At 52.0% G+C, this 22,428-nt stretch overlaps 1 long non-coding RNA gene, 20 other non-coding genes and 10 pseudogenes across 21 annotated transcripts in view; 30 read left to right on the top strand and 1 right to left on the bottom strand.

Annotated features, from left to right (window-relative positions):
* Positions 1–22,428, bottom strand: part of LOC143976057 (uncharacterized) — a 111,208-nt gene that overhangs the window by 4,676 nt on the left and 84,104 nt on the right. The gene's annotated exons all lie outside the window — the stretch shown is intronic.
* LOC143977970 (5S ribosomal RNA) lies at positions 12,369–12,487 on the top strand (annotated as a pseudogene).
* Positions 12,597–12,715, top strand: LOC143976368 (5S ribosomal RNA). The gene has a single exon (XR_013272678.1). It is a non-coding gene; the product is annotated as a 5S ribosomal RNA (ribosomal RNA).
* Positions 12,825–12,943, top strand: LOC143977239 (5S ribosomal RNA). Its single transcript, XR_013273521.1, has one exon. It is a non-coding gene; the product is annotated as a 5S ribosomal RNA (ribosomal RNA).
* On the top strand, positions 14,180–14,298 carry LOC143976629 (5S ribosomal RNA). The gene has a single exon (XR_013272928.1). It is a non-coding gene; the product is annotated as a 5S ribosomal RNA (ribosomal RNA).
* LOC143978768 (5S ribosomal RNA) lies at positions 14,408–14,526 on the top strand (annotated as a pseudogene).
* On the top strand, positions 14,637–14,755 carry LOC143978125 (5S ribosomal RNA). The gene has a single exon (XR_013273901.1). It is a non-coding gene; the product is annotated as a 5S ribosomal RNA (ribosomal RNA).
* LOC143978325 (5S ribosomal RNA) lies at positions 14,865–14,983 on the top strand. Its single transcript, XR_013273925.1, has one exon. It is a non-coding gene; the product is annotated as a 5S ribosomal RNA (ribosomal RNA).
* On the top strand, positions 15,093–15,211 carry LOC143980077 (5S ribosomal RNA). Its single transcript, XR_013274222.1, has one exon. It is a non-coding gene; the product is annotated as a 5S ribosomal RNA (ribosomal RNA).
* Positions 15,321–15,439, top strand: LOC143979044 (5S ribosomal RNA; annotated as a pseudogene).
* On the top strand, positions 15,549–15,667 carry LOC143978114 (5S ribosomal RNA). The gene has a single exon (XR_013273900.1). It is a non-coding gene; the product is annotated as a 5S ribosomal RNA (ribosomal RNA).
* Positions 15,777–15,895, top strand: LOC143979930 (5S ribosomal RNA). Its single transcript, XR_013274141.1, has one exon. It is a non-coding gene; the product is annotated as a 5S ribosomal RNA (ribosomal RNA).
* On the top strand, positions 16,005–16,123 carry LOC143977106 (5S ribosomal RNA). The gene has a single exon (XR_013273391.1). It is a non-coding gene; the product is annotated as a 5S ribosomal RNA (ribosomal RNA).
* LOC143976690 (5S ribosomal RNA) lies at positions 16,233–16,351 on the top strand. The gene has a single exon (XR_013272987.1). It is a non-coding gene; the product is annotated as a 5S ribosomal RNA (ribosomal RNA).
* LOC143978312 (5S ribosomal RNA) lies at positions 16,461–16,579 on the top strand (annotated as a pseudogene).
* LOC143977487 (5S ribosomal RNA) lies at positions 16,689–16,807 on the top strand. Its single transcript, XR_013273763.1, has one exon. It is a non-coding gene; the product is annotated as a 5S ribosomal RNA (ribosomal RNA).
* Positions 16,917–17,035, top strand: LOC143977828 (5S ribosomal RNA; annotated as a pseudogene).
* Positions 17,145–17,263, top strand: LOC143977917 (5S ribosomal RNA). Its single transcript, XR_013273880.1, has one exon. It is a non-coding gene; the product is annotated as a 5S ribosomal RNA (ribosomal RNA).
* On the top strand, positions 17,372–17,490 carry LOC143977271 (5S ribosomal RNA). Its single transcript, XR_013273555.1, has one exon. It is a non-coding gene; the product is annotated as a 5S ribosomal RNA (ribosomal RNA).
* On the top strand, positions 17,600–17,718 carry LOC143977289 (5S ribosomal RNA). The gene has a single exon (XR_013273574.1). It is a non-coding gene; the product is annotated as a 5S ribosomal RNA (ribosomal RNA).
* Positions 17,828–17,946, top strand: LOC143978218 (5S ribosomal RNA; annotated as a pseudogene).
* Positions 18,056–18,174, top strand: LOC143977539 (5S ribosomal RNA). Its single transcript, XR_013273815.1, has one exon. It is a non-coding gene; the product is annotated as a 5S ribosomal RNA (ribosomal RNA).
* On the top strand, positions 18,285–18,403 carry LOC143977938 (5S ribosomal RNA; annotated as a pseudogene).
* LOC143977270 (5S ribosomal RNA) lies at positions 18,513–18,631 on the top strand. The gene has a single exon (XR_013273554.1). It is a non-coding gene; the product is annotated as a 5S ribosomal RNA (ribosomal RNA).
* On the top strand, positions 18,741–18,859 carry LOC143977288 (5S ribosomal RNA). The gene has a single exon (XR_013273573.1). It is a non-coding gene; the product is annotated as a 5S ribosomal RNA (ribosomal RNA).
* Positions 18,969–19,087, top strand: LOC143977095 (5S ribosomal RNA). The gene has a single exon (XR_013273380.1). It is a non-coding gene; the product is annotated as a 5S ribosomal RNA (ribosomal RNA).
* On the top strand, positions 19,197–19,315 carry LOC143978381 (5S ribosomal RNA; annotated as a pseudogene).
* LOC143978339 (5S ribosomal RNA) lies at positions 19,425–19,543 on the top strand (annotated as a pseudogene).
* LOC143976529 (5S ribosomal RNA) lies at positions 19,653–19,771 on the top strand. The gene has a single exon (XR_013272833.1). It is a non-coding gene; the product is annotated as a 5S ribosomal RNA (ribosomal RNA).
* Positions 19,881–19,999, top strand: LOC143978026 (5S ribosomal RNA; annotated as a pseudogene).
* LOC143978573 (5S ribosomal RNA) lies at positions 20,109–20,227 on the top strand. Its single transcript, XR_013273956.1, has one exon. It is a non-coding gene; the product is annotated as a 5S ribosomal RNA (ribosomal RNA).

The following is a 22,428-nucleotide window of genomic DNA, read 5'->3' as shown; positions in this document are numbered from 1 at the left end:
TTGTCAGTGGGCAGAGTGCATTGTCAGTGGGCAGAGTGAGGTGTCAGTGGGCAGAGTGCGGTGTCAGTGGGCAGTAGATGGTGTCAGTGGGCAGAGTGCATTGTCAGTGGGCAGAGTGAGGTGTCAGTGGGCAGAGCGCGGTGTCAGTGTGCAGTAGATGGTGTCAGTGGGCAGAGTGCATTGTCAGTGGGCAGAGTGCATTGTCTGTGGGCAGAGTGAGGTGTCAGTGGGCAGAGCGCGGTGTCAGTGGGCTGTAGATGGTGTCAGTGGGCAGAGTGCATTGTCAGTTGGCAGAGTGCATTGTCAGTGGGCAGAGTGAGGTGTCAGTGGGCAGTAGATGGTGTCAGTGGGCAGAGTGCATTGTCAGTGGGCAGAGTGAGGTGTCAGTGGGCAGAGCGCGGTGTCAGTGTGCAGTAGATGGTGTCAGTGGGCAGAGTGCATTGTCAGTGGGCAGAGTGCATTGTTTGTGGGCAGAGTGAGGTGTCAGTGGGCAGAGTGCATTGTCAATGGGCAGAGTGCATTGTCAATGAGCAGAGTGCATTGTCAATGGGCAGAGTGCGGTGTCAGTGGGCAGTAGTGCAGTGTCAGTGGGGCAGAGTGCGGTGTCAGTGGGGCAGAGTGCGGTGTCAGTGGGGCAGTAGATGGTGTCAGTGGGCAGTAGATGGTGTCAGTGGGGCAGAGTGCAGTGTCAGTGGGGCAGAGTGCGGTGTCAGTGGGGCAGAGTGCGGTGTCAGTGGGGCAGAGTGCGGTGTCAGTGGGGAGTAGATGGTGTCAGTGGGCAGAGTGCGGTGTCAGTGGGCAGAGTGCAGTGTCAGTGGGGCAGAGTGCGGTGTCAGTGGGGCAGAGTGCGGTGTCAGTGGGGCAGAGTGCGGTGTCAGTGGGGAGTAGATGGTGTCAGTGGGCAGAGTGCGGTGTCAGTGGGCAGAGTGCGTTGTCAGTGGGCAGAGTGCATTGTCAGTGGGCAGAGTGCATTGTCAGTGGGCAGAATGTATTGTCAGTGGGGCAGAGTGCGGTGTCAGTGGGGCAGAGTGCAGTGTCAGTGGGCAGTAGATGGTGTCAGTGGGCAGTAGATGGTGTCAGTGGGCAGAGTGCGGTGTCAGTGGGCAGAGTGCGGTGTCAGTGGGCAGAGTGCATTGTCAGTGGGCAGAGTGCAGTGTCAGTGGGCAGTGTGCGGTGTCAGTGGGCAGTAGATGGTGTCAGTGGGCAGAGTGCATTGTCAGTGGGGCAGAGTGCGGTGTCAGTGGGGCAGAGTGCGGTGTCAGTGGGGCAGTAGATGGTGTCAGTGGGCAGTAGATGGTGTCAGTGGGCAGAATGCATTGTCAGTGGGCAGAGTGCATTGGCAGTGGGCAGAGTGCATTGTCAGTGGGCAGAGTGAGGTGTCAGTGGGCAGAGTGTGGTGTCAGTGGGCAGAGTGCATTGTCAATGGGCAGAGTGCATTGTCAATGGGCAGAGTGCGGTGTCAGTGGGCAGAGCGTGGTGTCAGTGGGCAGTAGATGGTGTCAGTGGGAAGAGTGCATTGTCAGTGGGCAGAGTGCATTGTCAGTGGGCAGAGTGAGGTGTCAGTGGGCAGAGTGAGGTGTCAGTGGGCAGAGTGCATTGTCAATGGGCAGAGTGCATTGTCAATAGGCAGAGTGTGGTGTCAGTGGGCAGTAGTGCAGTGTCAGTGGGGCAGAGTGCAGTGTCAGTGGGGCAGAGTGCGGTGTCAGTGGGCAGTAGATGGTGTCAGTGGGCAGTAGATGGTGTCAGTGGGCAGAGTGCGGTGTCAGTGGGCAGAGTGCGTTGTCAGTGGGCAGAGTGCATTGTCAGTGGGCAGAATGTATTGTCAGTGGGGCAGAGTGGGGTGTCAGTGGGGCAGAGTGCGGTGTCAGTGGGCAGTAGATTGTGTCAGTGGGCAGAGTGCGATGTCAGTGGGCAGAGTGCATTGTCAGTGGGCAGAGTGCATTGTCAGTGGGCAGAGTGAGGTGTCAGTGGGCAGAGTGAGGTGTCAGTGGGCAGAGCGCGGTGTCAGTGGGCAGTAGATGGTGTCAGTGGGCAGAGTGCATTGTCAGTGGGCAGAGTGCATTGTCTGTGGGCAGAGTGAGGTGTCAGTGGGCAGAGTGCATTGTCAATGGGCAGAGTGCATTGTCAATGAGCAGAGTGCATTGTCAATGGGCAGAGTGTGGTGTCAGTGGGCAGTAGTGCAGTGTCAGTGGGGCAGAGTGCGGTGTCAGTGGGGCAGTAGATGGTGTCAGTGGGCAGTAGATGGTGTCAGTGGGGCAGAGTGCGGTGTCAGTGGGCAGAGTGAGGTGTCAGTGGGCAGTAGATGGTGTCAGTGGGCAGAGTGCATTGTCAGTGGGCAGTAGATGGTGTCAGTGGGCAGTAGATGGTGTCAGTAGGCAGAGTGCATTGTCAGTGGGCAGAGTGCATTGTCAGTGGGCAGTAGATGGTGTCAGTGGGCAGAATGCATTGTCAGTGGGCAGAGTGCATTGGCAGTGGGCAGAGTGCATTGGCAGTGGGCAGAGTGCATTGGCAGTGGGCAGAGTGAGGTGTCAGTGGGCAGAGTGCGGTGTCAGTGGGCAGAGTGCATTGTCAATGGGCAGAGTGCGGTGTCAGTGGGCAGAGCATGGTGTCAGTGGGCAGTAGATGGTGTCAGTGGGCAGAGTGCATTGTCAGTGGGCAGAGTGCATTGTCAGTGGGCAGAGTGCATTGTCAGTGGGCAGAGTGAGGTGTCAGTGGGCAGAGTGCATTGTCAATGGGCAGAGTGCATTGTCAATGGGCAGAGTGTGGTGTCAGTGGGCAGTAGTGCGGTGTCAGTGGGGCAGAGTGCGGTGTCAGTGGGCAGTAGATGGTGTCAGTGGGCAGTAGATGGTGTCAGTGGGCAGAGTGCGGTGTCAGTGGGCAGAGTGGGTTGTCAGTGGGCAGAGTGCATTGTCAGTGGGCAGAATGTATTGTCAGTGGGGCAGAGTGCGGTGTCAGTGGGGCAGAGTGCGGTGTCAGTGGGCAGCAGATGGTTACAGTGGGCAGAGTGCGGTGTCAGTGGGCAGAGTGCATTGTCAGTGGGCAGAGTGCATTGTCAATGGGCAGAGTGTGGTGTCAGTGGACAGAGTGCGGTGTCAGTGGGCAGTAGATGGTGTCAGTGGGCAGTAGATGGTGTCAGCGGGCAGAGTGCATTGTCAGTGGGCAGTAGATGGTGTCAGTGGGCAGTAGATGGCGTCAGTGGGCAGAGTGCGATGTCAGTGGGCAGAGTGCATTGTCAGTGGGCAGAGTGCATTGTCAGTGGGCAGAGTGCGGTGTCAGTGGGCAGAGTGCGGTGTCAGTGGGCAGAGTGAGGTGTCAGTGGGCAGAATGCGGTGTCAGTGGACAGAATGCGGTGTCAGTGGGCAGAATGCGGTGTCAGTGGGCAGAGTGCATCGTCAGTGGGCAGTAGATGGTGTCAATGGGCAGTGGACTTTTAAAAATCATCAAAAAAATCAAAGCAATCCACAGGCACCCCATAAATAGAGAAGAAAAGATATTAAAGGCTACTGAGTGAGCACTGCACAATGAAGTAATGATGCCAGGATGGTACTGAAGATAGAACTAGACTACAATCTTTAATTAGCAGCCATGTCCCTGGAAAGACAAGCATGACAGTCCTACACTGGAGAGCTTGTGGACTGTGAACTGCAGGGAAGTAAAGGCCCTCAGCTCTGCACTTACCCAGCGGTCTGTCTGTGTCTCCTTAGCTCGCTCAGCAGGCTCTGTGTCTGTTCCTCTCGCGTTTTGGAAAGGTCACATGATTGGCTTGCAGAGGCCAAGGCTATGTGTCTGCATGGAGTAGGCACTGGCGACTGGCGTGTCTCTCCCCCCTCACAGCCGCCCTACAATGTGTCACAACTTAAGTTATTCAGTGCAGGAGTATAACTAGTAATGGTGGCGATCAGCGATTTTTATTGTGACTGCGACATTATAGCAGACACATCAGACATTTTTGACACATTTTTTGGACCATTGTCATTTATACATCAATCACTGCTATATAAATGCAGTGATTCCTGTGTAAATGACACTGGCAGTGAAGGGGTTAACCAGTGGGTGGCGGTGTTGGGGTTAAGTGTTCCTAGGGGTGTGTTACTAATTGTTGGGGGCTGGGCTTTAATTTAGTGAACACTGATCTTTGCTCCAATCAGAGATTAGCGTCACTAGTTGCTAGGCAGAACGGGGAGATGCTGTTTACAACAGCATTTCCTCGTTCAGCCGCCCCGTGAGACGATCGTAGGTATGCCCGCAGCGATCAAGGCTGCGGGACCCGTGACCGGACTCATGGGGGTCCTGACCAGGACACGAGTGCGCCGTCGCGATGGCAGGGTGGTATTAAAGATTGGACGTACCTGTACGCCAATATGCCTGCCCGTGCCATTCTGCCGATGTACATCGGCGTGCGCTGGTCGGGAACCAGTTAATGTGTCAATGAAAATTTTATCATTTTTTTCCCACAAATAGAGCTTTCTTTTGGTGGTATTTGATCACCTCTGCAATTTTTTATATTTTGTTAAAAAAATTAAAAAGGACCGATTTAAAAAAAAAATACAAAAACGTTTTATATTTTTTAATAAATTTTTAATAAATTTTGCAAACAGGTAACTTTTCTCCTTCATTGATGTATGCTAATGAGGCTACACTGATGGGCGCTGATAGACTGCACTGGTGGGCACTGATAGACTGCACTGTTGGGCACTAATAGGGGCACTGATAGCTGGCACTTATGGGTGGCAGTGATGGACACTGATCGGCACTGGTAGGTGACACTGATAGGCAGCACTGCTAGGTGGCACTGAAGAGGCACTGATTGGCACCACTGGTGGGCATTGATAGGATGCACTTGTGGGCACTGAAAGGTGGCAATGATTGGTGGCACTGATTGGGGGTGGCAGGCGGTACTTGTGGGCATATATGAGGCAGCTTTTCCTCTTCCTCTTTGGGACCGATGTCCCTTCAAACAGGCTTTTTTTCTTCTCACGTTGTCAGTGTGAGAAGAAAAAAAACGATTACCGATCTTCTGTTTACATCACATGATCAGCTGTCATTGGCCGACAATTGATCACGTGGTAAGGGACCGGTATCGGCCCCTTACTTGGATCTGTGATCACTCAAGTCTCATTGACTCGGGTGATCACAGTGCGTGCCAATCAGCTTCTAACTTCAACTTGTTCAATGTAATCTCTTACAGCACACATTTTGCTACAGGTAACCCTATAATAAGGCTTTTACCTGTAGCTACCCCGGATATCTCCTGAACCTTAACGGTTTAGGAGATATCTCTGTATTTGCATGTATGTGTCGACGTCATCGTTACATGCACACTGAAGCAAATTGAAGCAACGGTACGTCCGTGCCATTGCTTTAGTGAGTGTACCATTACTGGCGGCTCCTGGGCGCATGCACGGGAATTACTTCATCGTAGCTCCGGCCAATCACAGCGCCGGAGCCCGCGATACCCGGAAGTAACTCCGGGAGCGATGTCGACCGCCAGAGCGGTGTACGAGGACGGCTGTGAGGGCTTTGTTCTTGGGTAAGTCATTCATAATGAGCTAGTATGCTATGAATACTAGCTCATTACGCCTTTATCTTGCAGGGTTTTTTTTGTCCTGGGGTTTACAACCACTTTAAAGAGGAGCTCCAGCTCCCCACCAAAAAAATATAAGTCGGCAGCTACAAATACTGTAGCTACTGACTTTTACTATTAGGACACTTACCTGTCCAGGGATGCCGCGGTGTCCTCACCCAAGCCGCCAGCTTGGGTAAGGGAAACGGCAGTGAAGTCTTATGGGTTCACAGCTGGTTTCCTACTTCGCTTGCGTGGATGGCAGGAATGGGAGTAGGTACCTGTCAAAGCCAGATAACCACCCCCCCCCCCCCCACCACCACAAGGTGCCAAATGTGACACCGGAAAGGGGGCAGACAAGAGGCACTTCCCCTTTTCAGTGGAGCTCCGCTTTAAGCTTTGACAAAAAAAAAAAATCCTGGAAGCTGACTGGTTTCTATGCAGAGCTGCACCAGATTTTGCATGCTCCAGTTATAATAAATCAGCCCCAATGGCTGAAAAGACAGCCAAACCTGCCCCTTGTACAGCTGTCAAGCTGGAACCTGTGGCTATATCCATGCAGCCACTGTATCCGGATTGCTATGAATAGATGTAAGCACAGATGTGTGGATAGGTACACCCATGGGAATGAAGCCCAAGAGCTCATTCACACTGTATGCATTTTTCTGCACTTTATCAACACCGGGCACTACAAGGTCATAGAGAAAACAATTGTTTTCCCTGTGCCCTGTTCATACTACAAAGCTGGCATGAGCTGGGTTGCAGTGCACTGCATATAAAATGCAGACTTGCAGCATTTTCCCGCAATGCACCAGAGCTCACATGAAGTCGCCATTCATTGCAGCTCTGCATACAAATGAGTGAAGGGCCAGTTCACACCAGGAATCGCACGGGGCCAAACTGAGCATTCCTGTGTGATTCACATGCAGTGCGATTTTTACCCATTTATTTTGAATGAGCTGAATCACACTGGACTGCACCAAAACTAGTGCATGCACTACTCTAAAAATGCACAGCAACCGGATCGCATGGTACTTCTGTAACATGTGATCCGGTGCCGGCAAATGCACTTCAACTCTGACCTGTGTTTCGGGTGCAGTTTATTTAACTGCTTGCCGACCAGCCGCCGCCATTATTATCGCAAAAAATGTCCCGGTCATTCAGCAGCCAAATCTTCCGGGGCTGAAGTGGTTAAAGTGTAACTAAAGGTAAAACTTTTTTTTTTTTTTTAGATAGAGAGCAGAGGGATTAGAACACCTGTCGATTTTTATTGCTGTCTGTGCCCATGTTATGGAGATTCTCCCTCTATTTGTCCTGTTCGCCATTATCATTGAAAGCCAAAATAAAGAAGATCCCACATTTTGGATTGTCCCCTGAGAAGTAATAGAGGGGGATATCTTCCAATGGGGCATTAGTTCTGGTGACCTGGGGGGTCTCACAAGTAGGGTTGCCACCTTTTCTTCAAGCCAAACCCTAGCACTTCAGCGTTGCACAGCAATTTTTTTTCATAGTATGCGTAGATGTTGCTTTCAAATAACATTCCCCCTTTGCATCATAGTCCACAGAGTTTCCCCTTTACATCATAGTCCACAGAGTTCCCCCTTTACATAATAGTCCACAGAGTTCCCCCTTTACATCATAGTCCACAGAGTTCCCCCTTTACATCATAGTCCACAGAGTTCCCCCTTTACATCATAGTCCACAGAGTTCCCCCTTTACATCATAGACCACAGAGTTCCCCCTTTACATCATAGTCCACAGAGTTCCCCCTTTACATCAGAGTCCACAGAGTTTCCCTTTTACATTTGAACTTTCAGAGTTCCCTTTCACTGTAAGGGGGGACTCTGCAGACTCTGATGTAAGGGAGAACTCTGGGGACTCTAACATAAGGGATGCTCTGGTGTACAAAGAGGACTCTGATCTAAGGGGGAGCTCTGAGAACCCTGATTTACCTTAGCGTACTCACTTAGAGGCAGGAGAGAGAAGGGGGGAGACTTAGTCCAATCTCAATAATGTGTCCGGGTCTCAGACAGTCTGAAACCCGGACGCATGATTCCAAACCCGAACTGTCCAGGTGAATCCCAAACAGGTGGCAACCCTACTCCCAAGGGATTCCATTCATTTTCAGGCCTCTTCCCATGGAATTACAGTGATCAATACTGGCAGGAATACATCCCTATAAGTGGGTGTAATTGGACTTGCACCCGACTATATCCGCCCACCCCCAGATCTGTTGGACCAATTGGAATGATTTTTCACTTTTGTCTTTTTTTTGGCCATTGTATCATATTCACATGGGTTCTCATTATTCTATTGGCCATCACGGCACATACAAATGCACAGAAAAACAGGAACGCCTCATTTCCCATAAAGCAGAGCAACTGCAAAATTCTGAGCATTCTCACTGCACACGCATGCGTTGTTTTTCCATAAAAAACACTACAGTGTGAGTGAGCCCATTAACATGTTTGTTTCTTTTTTTGCTTGATGTGTTTGCCAATGAAATTGATGGGAATCCATCAAATCACTTCTCAACACGTGCACTGAGCTGCACACTGTGACGCAGGTGAATGCACCAAAGTACATGTTCATGTATAAGATAAGACATCCTCAATAGCTTGCATTGCAGCACCTCTCCAGCCCCCCCCCCCCCATTCTTCCACAACTATTATATTATATATATATATATTATATTGTTGCACCTATTAGCTCCTGATTTGCCACTATTACCCCTGATGCGCCTAATTTGAACCTACATTTACTTTTGCACCATTTTTATGTTCATACACCGTTATTTGTTTCTAGATTTACTCATTATTATATTTATATTTTTATACATCGTTATTTATTTTTAGATTTACTCATAATTATATTTATATTTTTATACACCGTATTTATTTTTAGATTTACTCATTATTATATTTATTGTTTTTTTTTTCCTTTTTTCTACACCCTTTTTTATTTTTAATATGCATTTATTATTTTTATACACCCTGATTTGTAGTTATTTTTATATTTATTAATTATTATATTTATCATTATTATTTATTATTTTATACACCCTTTTTTATATTTATTCTTTACATTTATTCATAAATGTATCCTTTTTCATTTTTTAGATTCATTTTTATTCATTATCTTTATTATTTTTTATGTATATTTATAGTCTCTTATTTACTTATTTTATAATACTTTTGTTTATATTTAATTGACCTTTTTTTTTTCATTCACAATCTTTTATTTAGATTTATTCATTATTAATGTCATCACGCACCCATTTTTTATTTTTATACACCGCTATTTATATTTACTCATTATTGTATTTTTTAATTTATTTTTTTTCTACACCCTTTTTTGTCCCCTAGTATTTACTAGCGCCTGGGTTGTCCCCAGGGGCGTAACTAGAAATCACAGGGCCCCATAGCAAAATGTTGTATGGGGCCCCCCCCCCAAAAAAAAAATAACTAATGCCATTGAACAACAGATTACCACACCCATGTGGCACAGTACCCAGGCAACAGCTTATATTCATTTCGAACAACAAAGTATGCAGTATACTGTATGCAGCCCCTGAAGGACACAGATTGCTGACCTCCATCAGTACAGTGCAGACCCCCCAGCAGTACAGACACCCCCTACCTCAGTGCAGAACCCCAGCAGTACAGACACCCCCTACCTCAGTGCAGAACCCCAGCAGTACAGACACCCCCCCCAGTGCAGACCCTCCCAGTGCAGACACCCCCCTCAGTGCAGGACCCCCCAGCAGTATAGACCCCCCTCAGTAGTACAGACCCCCCAGCAGTGCAGACACCCCCCTAGTGCAGACACCCCACTTAGTACAGACACCCCCCCATTACAGACCCCCCCCTCAGAGCAGGACCACCCCAGCAGTACAAATACCTCCCAGTGCAGACACCCCCCAGGCCAGACCACCCCCTCAGTACAGACCGACCCCAGTGCAGACACCCCGCTCAGTGCAGGACCCCCCTCAGTGCAGACACCCACCCTCAGTGCAGACCCCCCCTCAGTAGTGCAGACTCCCCCTCAGTGAAGACCCCCCTCAGTAGTGCAGACACCCCTCCATTACAGACCCCCACTCAGTGCAGGACCCCCCAGCAGTACAGACACCCCCCAGTGCAGACACCCCCTTATTACAGACACCCCCAGCATTGGAGACACCCCCCAGCATTGGAGACACCCCCCCTGAGTAGTGCAGACCCCCCTCAGTGCAGACACCCCTCAGTAGTGCAGACAACCCCCCCAATACAGACCCCCCTCTGTGCAGGACCCCCCAGCCGTGCAGACACTCCCCTCAGTGCAGACACCCCCCCAGCAGTGCAGGCTCCCCCCTCAGTAGTGCAGACTCCCCACCTCAGTGCAGACCCCTTCAGTAGTGCAGACCCCCTTCAGTAGTGCAGACCCCCCTAGTAGTGCAGACCCCCCTCAGTAGTGCAGACCCCCCTCAGTAGTGTAGACCCCCCTCAGTAGTGCAGACCCCCAAAGTAGTGCAGGACCCCCCCTCAGTAGTGCAGACTTACCCCTCAGTAGTGCAGGCGCCCCCCACAGTAGTGCAGACCCCCCCTCAGCGCAGACCCTCCCCCTCAGTAGTGCAGACCCCCCCACAGTAATGTAGACTCCCCCTCAGTGCAGACCCCCCTCAGTAGTGTAGACCACCCTAGTAGTGCAGACCCCCTCAGTGCAGGACCCCCCTCAGTAGTGCAGACCCCCCTAGTAGTGCAGGACCCCCCCTCAGTAGTGCAGACACCCCCCCTGAGTAGTGCAGACCCCCCTCAGTGCAGACACCCCTCAGTAGTGCAGACAACCCCCCCAATACAGACCCCCCTCTGTGCAGGACCCCCCAGCCGTGCAGACACTCCCCTCAGTGCAGACACCCCCCCAGCAGTGCAGGCTCCCCCCTCAGTAGTGCAGACTCCCCACCTCAGTGCAGACCCCTTCAGTAGTGCAGACCCCCTTCAGTAGTGCAGACCCCCCTAGTAGTGCAGACCCCCCTCAGTAGTGCAGACCCCCCTCAGTAGTGTAGACCCCCCTCAGTAGTGCAGACCCCCAAAGTAGTGCAGGACCCCCCCTCAGTAGTGCAGACTTACCCCTCAGTAGTGCAGGCGCCCCCCACAGTAGTGCAGACCCCCCCTCAGCGCAGACCCTCCCCCTCAGTAGTGCAGACCCCCCCACAGTAATGTAGACTCCCCCTCAGTGCAGACCCCCCTCAGTAGTGTAGACCACCCTAGTAGTGCAGACCCCCTCAGTGCAGGACCCCCCTCAGTAGTGCAGACCCCCCTAGTAGTGCAGGACCCCCCCTCAGTAGTGCAGGCTCCCCCCACAGTAGTGCAGACCCCCCCTCAGCACAGACCCTCCCCCTCAGTAGTGCAGACCCCCCCACAGTAATGTAGACTCCCCCTCAGTGCAGATCCCCCTCAGTAGTGCAGACCCCCCTAGTAGTGCAGGACCCCCCCCTCAGTAGTGCAGACTTCCCCCTCAGTAGTGCAAGCTCCCCCCACAGTAGTGCAGACCCTCCCCCTCAGTAGTGCAGACCCTCACCCTCAGTAGTGCAGACCCCCCTCCACAGAAATGTAGACTCCCCCTCAGTGCAGACCCCCCTATGTAGTGTAGACCCCCCTAGTAGTGCAGACCCCCCTCAGTAGTGCATACCCCCCTCAGTAGTGCAGGACCCCCCTCAGTAGTGCAGGACCCCCCTCAGTAGTGCAGACCCCCCTCAGTAGTGTAGACCCCCCTCAGTAGTGCAGACCCCCTAGTAGTGCAGACCCCCCCTCAGTAGTGCAGACCCCCCTCAGTGCAGCAGACCCCCCCTCAGTAGTGCAGACCCCCCTCAGGGCAGCAGACCCCCCTCAGTAGTGTAGACCCCCTCAGTGCAGCAGACCCCCCCTCAGTAGTGCAGACCCCCCTCAGTAGTGCAGACCCCCCTCAGTGCAGCAGACCCCCCTCAGTAGTGTAGACCCCCTCAGTGCAGCAGACCCCCCCTCAATAGTGCAGACCCCCCTCAGTAGTGCAGACCCCTCTCAATGCAGGTCCCCCCTCAGTAGTGCAGACCCCCCTCAGTGCAGCAGACCCCCCTCAGTAGTGCAGAACCCCTAGTAGTGCAGACCCCCCTCAGTGCAGGACCCCCCCTCAGTGCTGGAGATCCCCCCAGTGCAGGACCCCCCTTAGTAGTGCAGACCCCCCTCAGTGCAGCAGACCCCCCCCCCGTAGTGCAGACCCCCCTCAGTGCAGCAGACCCCCCCTCAATAGTGCAGACCCCCCCAGTAGTGTAGACCCCCCTCAGTGCAGCAGACCCCCACTCAATGCAGACCCCCTCAGTAGTGCAGACCCCCCCTACATACCTCACAACAGCGCTGATACACAGTGCAGTGTGTGTCCCTCGAGCGTAGGCTCCTCCTCCTCTGTGGATGTAAACAGAGAGGAGGGGGAGGCGGCTGAGGTCCGTGCTGCTGTGTCCCTGTCCCGGCACGAGGTACAGCGGAGAGCAGTGTTAGTGATGCGGGCGGCTGCCGCTACCCCAGTGTGTCACCCCTCTGGCGGGTGTCACCCGGAGCGGCCAGCACCCGCCCGCTAACACCACTCCCCAGGCCCCAACTCGGCTGCGGGCCCCATAGCGCCCACGTGGGTCGCTATGGCGGTAGTTCCGCCACTGCCGCCTGGGAATACCAGGTGCCGTAGGCTTTTTTCCATTATATTGTTGGCTTTGGCGACCTGCTGTATTTTTCCTCTCGATTGCCCGAGGTGACCACCTTGGCTTTTGTCAAGAGAGTTGTAAGTAGGGTGCAAGATCGCCTACGGCCACATCACCCTGAATGCGCTCGATCTCGTCTGATCCCAGATGCTAAGCAGGGTCGGGCCTGGTTAGTACCTGAATGGGAGACCGCCTGGGAATACCAGGTGCCGTAGGCTTTATTCCATTATGTTGTTGGCTTTGGCGACCTGCTGTATTTTTCCTCTCGATTTCCCGAGTTGACCACCTTGGCTTTTGTCAAGAGAGTTGTAAGTAGGATGCAAGATCACCTACGGCCACATCACCCTGAATGCGCTCGATCTCGTCTGATCTCGGATGCTAAGCAGGGTCGGGCCTGGTTAGTACCTAGATGGGAGACCGCCTGGGAATACCAGGTGCCGTAGGCTTTTTTCCATTATGTTGTTGGCTTTGGCGACCTGCTGTATTTTTCCTCTCGATTCCCCGAGTTGACCACCTTGGCTTTTGTCAAGAGAGTTGTAAGTAGGATGCAAGATCGCCTACGGCCACATCACCCTGAATGCGCTCGATCTCGTCTGATCTCGGATGCTAAGCAGGGTCGGGCCTGGTTAGTACCTGGATGGGAGACCGCCTGGGAATACCAGGTGCCGTAGGCTTTTTTCCATTGTGTTGTTGGCTTTGGCGACCTGCTGTATTTTTCCTCTCGATTGCCCGAGGTGACCACCTTGGCTTTTGTCAAGAGAGTTGTAAGTAGGGAGCAAGATCACCTACGGCCACATCACCCTGAATGCGCTCGATCTCGGATGCTAAGCAGGGTCGGGCCTGGTTAGTACCTGCCTGGGAGTACCAGGTGCCATAGGCTTTTTTCCATTACCGTATATACTCGAGTATAGGCCGACCCGAATATAAGCCGAGGCCCCCAATTTACCCCCAAAAAAACTGGCAAACTTATTGACTCGTGTATAAGCCGAGGGTGAGACATGCCTGTCCATCCCTGTGTGTGTGTCCGTCCATCCCTGTGTGTCTGTCCATCCATCCCTGTGTGTGTCCATCCATCCATCCATCCCTGTGTGTGTGTGTGTGTGTGTGTCCATCCATCCATCCATCCCTGTGTGTGTGTGTGTGTGTCCATCCATCCCTGTGTGTGTGTGTCTCCATCCATCCATCCATCCCTGTGTGTGTGTGTCTCCATCCATCCATCCATCCCTGTGTGTGTGTGTCTCCATCCATCCATCCATCCCTGTGTGTGTGTGTCTCCATCCATCCATCCCTGTGTGTGTGTGTGTGTGTGTGTGTCCAGCCTACCTGTGTCCCGTGCCTTGCCTCCTTGCCTCCGTCCCGTGCCGTGCCTTGCCTCCGTCCCGTGCCGTGCCTTGCCTTGCCTCCGTCCCGTGCCTTGCCAGGATCGCCGCTCTTCGTCGGCGCCTCGGCGGCCATTCTAAAATTCAAAAGCCGCGCCTCCGCCTTCGCCTGTGATAGGCGGAACACTGAATTTCCCAGCAGCCTGTGTTCCGCCTATCACGGACATCGTCTCATCCTCGTCCGTAGTACGAGGATGAGCGGATGTCCGTGATAGGCGGAACACTGACTGCTGGGAAATTCAGTGTTCCGCCTATCACAGGCGAAGGCGGAGGCGGAGGCGCGGCTTTTGAAGGGTAGAAAGTCCGCTGTCTGTCTGCTCGACACGCTGATCGAGCAGGCAGACGGCGATGACTCGAGTATAAGCCGAGGGGGGCACTTTCAGCCTCAAAAAAGAGGCTGAAAATCTCGGCTTATACTCGAGTATATACGGTATATTGTTGGCTTTGGCGACCTGTTGTATTTTTCCTCTCGATTGCAAGAGGTGACCACCTTGGCTTTTGTCAAGAGAGTTGTAAGTAGGGTGCAAGATTGCCTACGGCCACATCACCCTGAATGCGCTCGATCTCATCTGATCTCGGATGCTAAGCAGGGTCCGGCCTGGTTAGTACCTGGATGGGAGACCGCCTGGGAATACCAGGTGCCGTAGGCTTTTTTCCATTATGTTGTTGGCTTTGGCGACCTGCTGTATTTTTCCTCTCGATTGCCCGAGTTGACCACCTTGGCTTTTGTCAAGAGAGTTATAAGTAGGGAGCAAGATCGCCTACGGCCACATCAACCTGAATGCGCTCGAGCTCGTCTGATCTCGGATCCTAAGCAGGGTCGGGCCAGTTTAGTACCTGGATGGGAGACCGCCTGGGAATACCAGGTGCCGTAGGCTTTTTTTCCATTATGTTGTTGGCTTTGGCGACCTGCTGTATTTTTCCTCTCGATTGCCCGAGTTGACCACCTTGGCTTTTGTCAAGAGAGTTGTAAGTAGGGAGCATGATCGCCTACGGCCACATCACCCTGAATGCGCTCGATCTCGTCTGATCTCGGATGCTAAGCAGGGTCGGGCCTGGTTAGTACCTAGATGGGAGACCGCCTGGGAATACCAGGTGCCGTAGGCTTTTTTCCATTATGTTGTTGGCTTTGGCGACCTGCTGTATTTTTCCTCTCCATAGCCCGAGGTGACCACCTTGGCTTTTGTCAAGAGAGTTGTAAGTAGGGTGCAAGATTGCCTACGGCCACATCACCCTGAATGCGCTCGATCTCGTCTGATCTCGGATGCTAAGCGGGGTCGGGCCTGGTTAGTACCTGGATGGGAGACCGCCTGGGAATACCAGGTGCCGTAGGCTTTTTTCCATTATGTTGTTGGCTTTGGCGACCTGCTGTATTTTTCCTCTCGATTCCCCGAGTTGACCACCTTGGCTTTTGTCAAGAGAGTTGTAAGTAGGGAGCAGGATCGCCTACGGCCACATCACCCTGAATGCGCTCGATCTCATCTGATCTCGGATGCTAAGCAGGGTCGGGCCTGGTTAGTACCTGGATGGGAGACCGCCTGGGAATACCAGGTGCCGTAGCCTTTTTTCCATTATGTTGTTGGCTTTGGCGACCTGCTGTATTTTTCCTCTCGATTGCCCGAGTTGACCACCTTGGCTTTTGTCAAGAGAGTTATAAGTAGGGAGCAAGATCGCCTACGGCCACATCAACCTGAATGCGCTCGAGCTTGTCTGATCTCGGATCCTAAGCAGGGTCGGGCCAGGATAGTACCTGGATGGGAGACCGCCTGGGAATACCAGGTGCCGTAGGCTTTTTTCCATTATGTTGTTGGCTTTGGCGACCTGCTGTATTTTTCCTCTCGATTGCCCGAGTTGACCACCTTGGCTTTTGTCAAGAGAGTTGTAAGTAGGGAGCAAGATCGCCTACGGCCACATCACCCTGAATGCGCTCGATCTCGTCTGATCTCGGATGCTAAGCAGGGTCGGGCCTGGTTAGTACCTAGATGGGAGACCGCCTGGGAATACCAGGTGCCGTAGGCTTTTTTCCATTATGTTGTTGGCTTTGGCGACCTGCTGTATTTTTCCTCTCCATAGCCCGAGGTGACCACCTTGGCTTTTGTCAAGAGAGTTGTAAGTAGGGTGCAAGATCACCTACGGCCACATCACCCTGAATGCGCTCGATCTCGTCTGATCTCGGATGCTAAGCAGGGTCGGGCCTGGTTAGTACCTGGATGGGAGACCGCCTGGGAATACCAGGTGCCGTAGGCTTTTTTCCATTATGTTGTTGGCTTTGGCGACCTGCTGTATTTTTCCTCTCGATTGCCCGAGTTGACCACCTTGGCTTTTGTCAAGAGAGTTGTAAGTAGGGAGCAAGATCGCCTACGGCCACATCACCCTGAATGTGCTCGATCTCATCTGATGTCGGATGCTAAGCAGGGTCGGGCCTGGTTAGTACCTAGATGGGAGACCGCCTGGGAATACCAGGTGCCGTAGGCTTTTTTCCATTATGTTGTTGGCTTTGGCGACCTGCTGTATTTTTCCTCTCGATTGCCCGAGGTGACCACCTTGGCTTTTGTCAAGAGAGTTGTAAGTAGGGTGCAAGATTACCTACGGCCACATCACCCTGAATGCGCTCGATCTCGTCTGATCTCGGATGCTAAGCAGGGTCGGGCCTGGTTAGTACCTGGATGGGAGACCGCCTGGGAATACCAGGTACCGTAGGCTTTTTTCCATTATGTTGTTGGCTTTGGCGACCTGCTGTATTTTTCCTCTCGATTGCCCGAGGTGACCACCTTGGCTTTTGTCAAGAGAGTTGTAAGTAGGGTGCAAGATCGCCTACGGCCACATCACCCTGAATGCGCTCGATCTCGTCTGATCTCGGATGCTAAGCAGGGTCGGGCCTGGTTAGTATCTGGATGGGAGACCGCCTGGGATTACCAAGTGCCGTAGGCTTTTTTCCATTATGTTGTTGGCTTTGGCGACCTGCTGTATTTTTCCTCTCGATTGCCCGAGGTGACCACCTTGGCTTTTGTCAAGAGAGTTGTAAGTAGGGTGCAAGATCGCCTACGGCCACATCACCCTGAATGCGCTCGATCTCATCTGATCTCGGATGCTAAGCAGGGTCGGGCCTTGTTAGTACCTGGATGGGAGACCGCCTGGGAATACCATGTGCCGTAGGCTTTTTTCCATTATGTTGTTGGCTTTGGCGACCTGATGTATTTTTCCTCTCTATTGCCCGAGGTGACCACCTTGGCTTTTGTCAAGAGAGTTGTAAGTAGGGTGCAAGATCGCCTACAGCCACATCACCCTGAATGCGCTCGATCTCGTCTGTTCTCGCATGCTAAGCAGGGTCGGGCCGGGTTAGTACCTGGATGGGAGACCGCCTGGGAATACCAGGTGCCGTAGGCTTTTTTCCATTATGTTGTTGGCTTTGGCGACCTGCTGTATTTTTCCTCTCGATTGCCCGAGGTGACCACCATGGCTTTTGTCAAGAGAGTTGTAAGTAGGGTGCAAGATCGCCTATGGCCACATCACCCTGAATGCGCTCGATCTCGTCTGATCTCGGATGCTAAGCAGGGTCGGGCCAGGTTAGTACCTGGATGGGAGACCGCCTGGGAATACCAGGTGCCGTAGGCTTTTTTCCATTATGTTGTTGGCTTTGGCTACCTGCTGTCTTTTCCTCTCGGTTGCCCGAGTTGACCACCTTGGCTTTTATCAAGAGCTTTGTAAGTAGGGAGCAAGATCGCCTACGGCCACATCACCCTGAATGCGCTTGATCTCTTCTGATCTCGGATGCTAAGCAGGGTCGGGCCTGGTTAGTACCTAGATGGGAGACCGCCTGGGAATACCAGGTGCCGTTGGCTTTTTTCCATTATGTTGTTGGCTTTGGCGACCTGCTGTATTTTTCCTCTCCATAGCCCGAGGTGACCACCTTGGCTTTTGTCAAGAGAGTTGTAAGAAGGGTGCAAGATCACCAACGGCCACATCACCCTGAATGCGCTCGATCTCGTCTGATCTCGGATGCTAAGCAGGGTCGGGCCTGGTTAGTACCTGGATGGGAGACCGCCTGGGAATACTAGGTGCCGTAGGCTTTTTTCCATTATGTTGTTGGCTTTGGCGACCTGCTGTATTTTTCCTCTCGATTGACCGAGGTGACCACCTTGGCTTTTGTCAAGAGAGTTGTAAGTAGGGTGCAAGATTGCCTACGGCCACATCACCCTGAATGCGCTCGATCTCGTCTGATCTTGGATGCTATGCAGGGTCGGGCCTGGTTGGTACCTGGGTGGGAGACCGCCTGGGAATACCAGGTGCTGTAGGCTTTTTTCCATTATGTTGTTGGCTTTGGCGACCTGCTGTATTTTTCCTCTCGATTGCCCGAGGTGACCACCTTGGCTTTTGTCAAGAGAGTTGTAAGTAGGGTGCAAGATCGCCTATAGCCACATCACCCTGAATGCGCTTGATCTCGTCTGATCTCGGATGCTAAGCAGGGTCGGGCCTGATTAGTACCTGGATGGGAGACCGCCTGGGAATACCAGGTGCCGTAGGCTTTTTTTCCATTATGTTGTTGGCTTTGGCGACCTGCTGTATTTTTCCTCTCGATTGCCCGAGGTGACCACCATGGCTTTTGTCAAGAGAGTTGTAAGTAGGGTGCAAGGTCGCCTGCGGCCACATCACCCTGAATGCGCTCGATCTCGTCTGATCTCGGATGCTATGCAGGGTCGGGCCTGGTTGGTACCTGGGTGGGAGACCGCCTGGGAATACCAGGTGCTGTAGGCTTTTTTCCATTATGTTGTTGGCTTTGGCGACCTGCTGTATTTTTCCTCTCGATTGCCCGAGGTGACCACCTTGGCTTTTGTCAAGAGAGTTGTAAGTAGGGTGCAAGATCGCCTACGGCCACATCACCCTGAATGCGCTTGATCTCTTCTGATCTCGGATGCTAAGCAGGGTCGGGCCTGGTTAGTACCTAGATGGGAGACCGCCTGGGAATACCAGGTGCCGTTGGCTTTTTTCCATTATGTTGTTGGCTTTGGCGACCTGCTGTATTTTTCCTCTCCATAGCCCGAGGTGACCACCTTGGCTTTTGTCAAGAGAGTTGTAAGAAGGGTGCAAGATCACCAACGGCCACATCACCCTGAATGCGCTCGATCTCGTCTGATCTCGGATGCTAAGCAGGGTCGGGCCTGGTTAGTACCTGGATGGGAGACCGCCTGGGAATACTAGGTGCCGTAGGCTTTTTTCCATTATGTTGTTGGCTTTGGCGACCTGCTGTATTTTTCCTCTCGATTGACCGAGGTGACCACCTTGGCTTTTGTCAAGAGAGTTGTAAGTAGGGTGCAAGATCGCCTACGGCCACATCACCCTGAATGCGCTCGATCTCGTCTGATCTTGGATGCTAAGCAGGGTCGGGCCTGCTTAGTACCTGGATGGGAGACCGCCTGGGAATACCAGGTGCCGTAGGCTTTTTTCCATTATGTTGTTGGCTTTGGCGACCAGCTGTATTTTTCCTCTCGATTGCCCGAGGTGACCACCTTGGCTTTTGTCAAGAGAGTTGTAAGTAGGGTGCAAGATCGCCTAAGGCCACATCACCCTGAATGCGCTCGATCTCGTCTGATCTCGGATGCTAAGCAGGGTCAGGCCTGGTTAGTACCTGGATGGGAGACCACCTGGAAATACCAGGTGCCGTAGGCTTTTTTCCATTATGTTGTTGGCTTTGGCGACCTGCTGTATTTTTCCTCTCGATTGTCCGAGGTGACCACCTTGGCTTTTGTCAAGAGAGTTGTAAGTAGGGTACAAGACCGCCTACGGCCACATCACTCTGAATGCGCTCAATCTCGTTTGACCTCGGATGCTAAGCAGGGTCGGGCCTGCTTAGTACCTGGATGGGAGACCGCCTGGGAATACCAGGTGCCGTAGGCTTTTTTCCATTATGTTGTTGGCTTTGGCGACCTGCTGTATTTTTCCTCTCGATTGCCCGAGGTGACCACCTTGGCTTTTGTCAAGAGAGTTGTAAGTAGGGTGCAAGATCGCCTACGGCCACATCACCCTGAATGCGCTCGATCTCGTCTGATCTCGGATGCTAAGCAGGGTCGGCCCTGGTTAGTACCTGGATGGGAGACCGCCTGGGAATACCAGGTGCCGTAGGCTTTTTTCCATTATGTTGTTGGCTTTGGCGACCTGCTGTATTTTTCCTCTCGATTGCCCGAGGTGACCACCTTGGCTTTTGTCAAGAGAGTTGTAAGTAGGGTGCAAGATCGCCTACGGCCACATCACCCTGAATGCGCTCGATCTCGTCTGATCTCGGATGCCAAGCAGGGTCAGTCCTGATTAGTACCTGGATGGGAGACCGCCTGGGAATACCAGGTGCCGTAGGCTTTTTTCCATTATGTTGTTGGCTTTGGCGACCTGCTGTATTTTTCCTCTCGATTGCCCGAGGTGACCACCTTGGCTTTTGTCAAGAGAGTTGTAAGTAGGGTGCAAGATTGCCTACGGCCATATCACCCTGAATGCGCTCGATCTCGTCTGATCTCGGATGCTAAGCAGGGTCGGGCCTGGTTAGTACCTGGATGGGAGACCGCCTGGGAATACCAGGTGCCGTAGGCTTTTTTCCATTATGTTGTTGGCTTTGGCGACCTGCTGTATTTTTCCTCTTTTTTTTTTTTTTTTTTTAAAGAGTATTTATTGAGAAATAAACAAAGAGAACAATACAAATGCAACAAAAAATAAGTGCGAGAATTCGGAACCATCATCGCAGATGAGGTGCATAAGAAAATTGGAGCAGAATGCGACTGTATCGTAATAAACTAAGACCATAGACATAAATACATAAAACCAAGCGGATAGTAGTGAATTTAGTGTGATAGAGCGGCGTACTAACAGCGACTGGATGGATCTTATAAAAAAAACAGTTGCAAAAGTAATATGAATGTATAACAGCAGGAATATCATTTCCCAAAAATAACAATATAACAGATCGTAGGAACGGGAGTAATAGGTCGGATTTATCAAAAGAAAGGAAAAAAACAGAAAAAAAAGAGAAATAAAAAAGAAACACAGAGAGGAGAGGGGGGTGAAGAGGGGAAAGCAGGCAGATACATGAAGGAGAAAAAAACAGGTAAGGGAGGGGGGGAAGAGGGATACGGGGTTCCCAGGTAGAGTTCCTAGGGTAGGAGGATTTCAGAGAGATGGTCCAGGGGTTAGTTGGCTGCAGGGCGAGGCACAAGTGGTAGATTGGGGGGAAACCAACCCCGGGATTGGGAGATTAGTGCCAAAATAGGAGAAGGTGAAGTTGTCCAAGTTGAGGATGTCCACCGGAGGGAGAGAGTCAGATATGAAGGGAAGCCATCTCGCATAAAAACGAGACTTCGCTTTTTCGTCCCTGTAGTTTGTATTGAAGCGATCTTTGTAGAGGAGTGAAAGGAGTTCCTTCTGCGTCTGGGCGACAGAGGGTGGGAGAGAAGAAGTCCAGCTCTTTAGAATGGATTTCCTGGCAAGAAGAAGGCACAGCAGAGACCAGTCCACATGGGGGGGTTTGGAGGGCGCGCCGTTTGGGGGCGCACGGCTGGTGGTGGAAGACCATGGAAGCAGGAGAGGGTCCCAGTATCCAAAGATGAGAAGGAGGGGGTCCTTTGGCAATTTCAGCAGGGTGACTTTAAAGATGTAGGAGAGGATCTGATCCCAGAAGGAAGAGATGAAGGAGCAGGACCAGAAGCGGTGGGCCAGCGAGGGCCTGTACTGAAGACATAGGGGGCACTTGGTGCTGTCCTGGTCGGATTTAGAAGGCAGGAAGGGAAGGTAGGCCCTGTGGGCAATTTTTAGTTGCATTTCTCTCCAGAGCTCGTTCGGCGGTAAACTTTGTTGAGTCCATGTAGGATTTTATCCACTATATCTGGATCAGGGAAGTCTTTCTTCCAGTTGGCAACTGATGAGGATGTCAGTTGAGGAGCGGCCTGCTGGAGTAGCGGTGTGTAGATGTCAGAAATTTTATAAGTATCGTCCTTGAGCAGGCGGTCCAGGAAGGTTAGGGGGAAACGCTTACGTTCATCGTTGCAGATATCCTTTAAATAGCTGACACATTGCCTGTGGTGAAAGGCGTGAGCTGGCGGGAGGGAGAACCTTTCAGCCAGAAGAGAAAAGGGTAGAGGGTGCCCAGATTCAAGATCGCAGATGGTAGCAAAATTGATGATGCCCTTCTCTTTCCAGATGTGGAACGGTTTGTGGAGTAGGCCAGGGGAAAAAGTAGGGTTCCCCTGGATCGGAAGGTGTCTGGAGATGAAAGGGGGGAGCTTAAGGCATTTTCTGGTTTCCCTCCAGGCTATGGCAGTGTCCCTGAGTAGGAGGTTGTGTTGAAACAGAGACGGCACTGACTTCCACCTGCAGTGAAGGAGTGCTGTCAATGAGAGTGGAGAGACCATAGCAGCTTCCAGAGAGTAGTTGGAGTATCTGGAGGATTGAGAGATCCAGTCCAGACTAGTACGTAGCAAGCATGACAGGTTATACAGTCTTACATTAGGTAGGCTGATACCCCCCTCGCGTCTGGGAAGATGCAACTTTTTTAGGGCTATGCGTGGGCGTTTTCCTTTCCATAAAAAGGAGGAAAAAGATGATTCTAGAATTTTTATGTCCTTGTGAAGAAGGAGCAAAGGAATAGTTTGAAGTGGGTACAATAGCCTGGCAAAGCTAACCATTTTTAGCAGGTGGCATCTTCCCAGAAGCGAGAGAGGCAGATCCGTCCAGTAATTGAGATGGTAAAGGGAGGAAGGTAATTTACCAATTTTAATGCCTAGATAGGTGATATGTGAGTT

The sequence above is a fragment of the Lithobates pipiens genome, unplaced genomic scaffold (genome assembly GCF_037356315.1).
Source record: "Lithobates pipiens isolate NorthernLeopardFrog02 unplaced genomic scaffold, aLitPip1_a1.2 Scaffold_13, whole genome shotgun sequence".
Lineage (NCBI taxonomy): Eukaryota > Metazoa > Chordata > Amphibia > Anura > Ranidae > Lithobates > Lithobates pipiens.
This window is presented reverse-complemented; position numbering and strand designations above follow the sequence as displayed.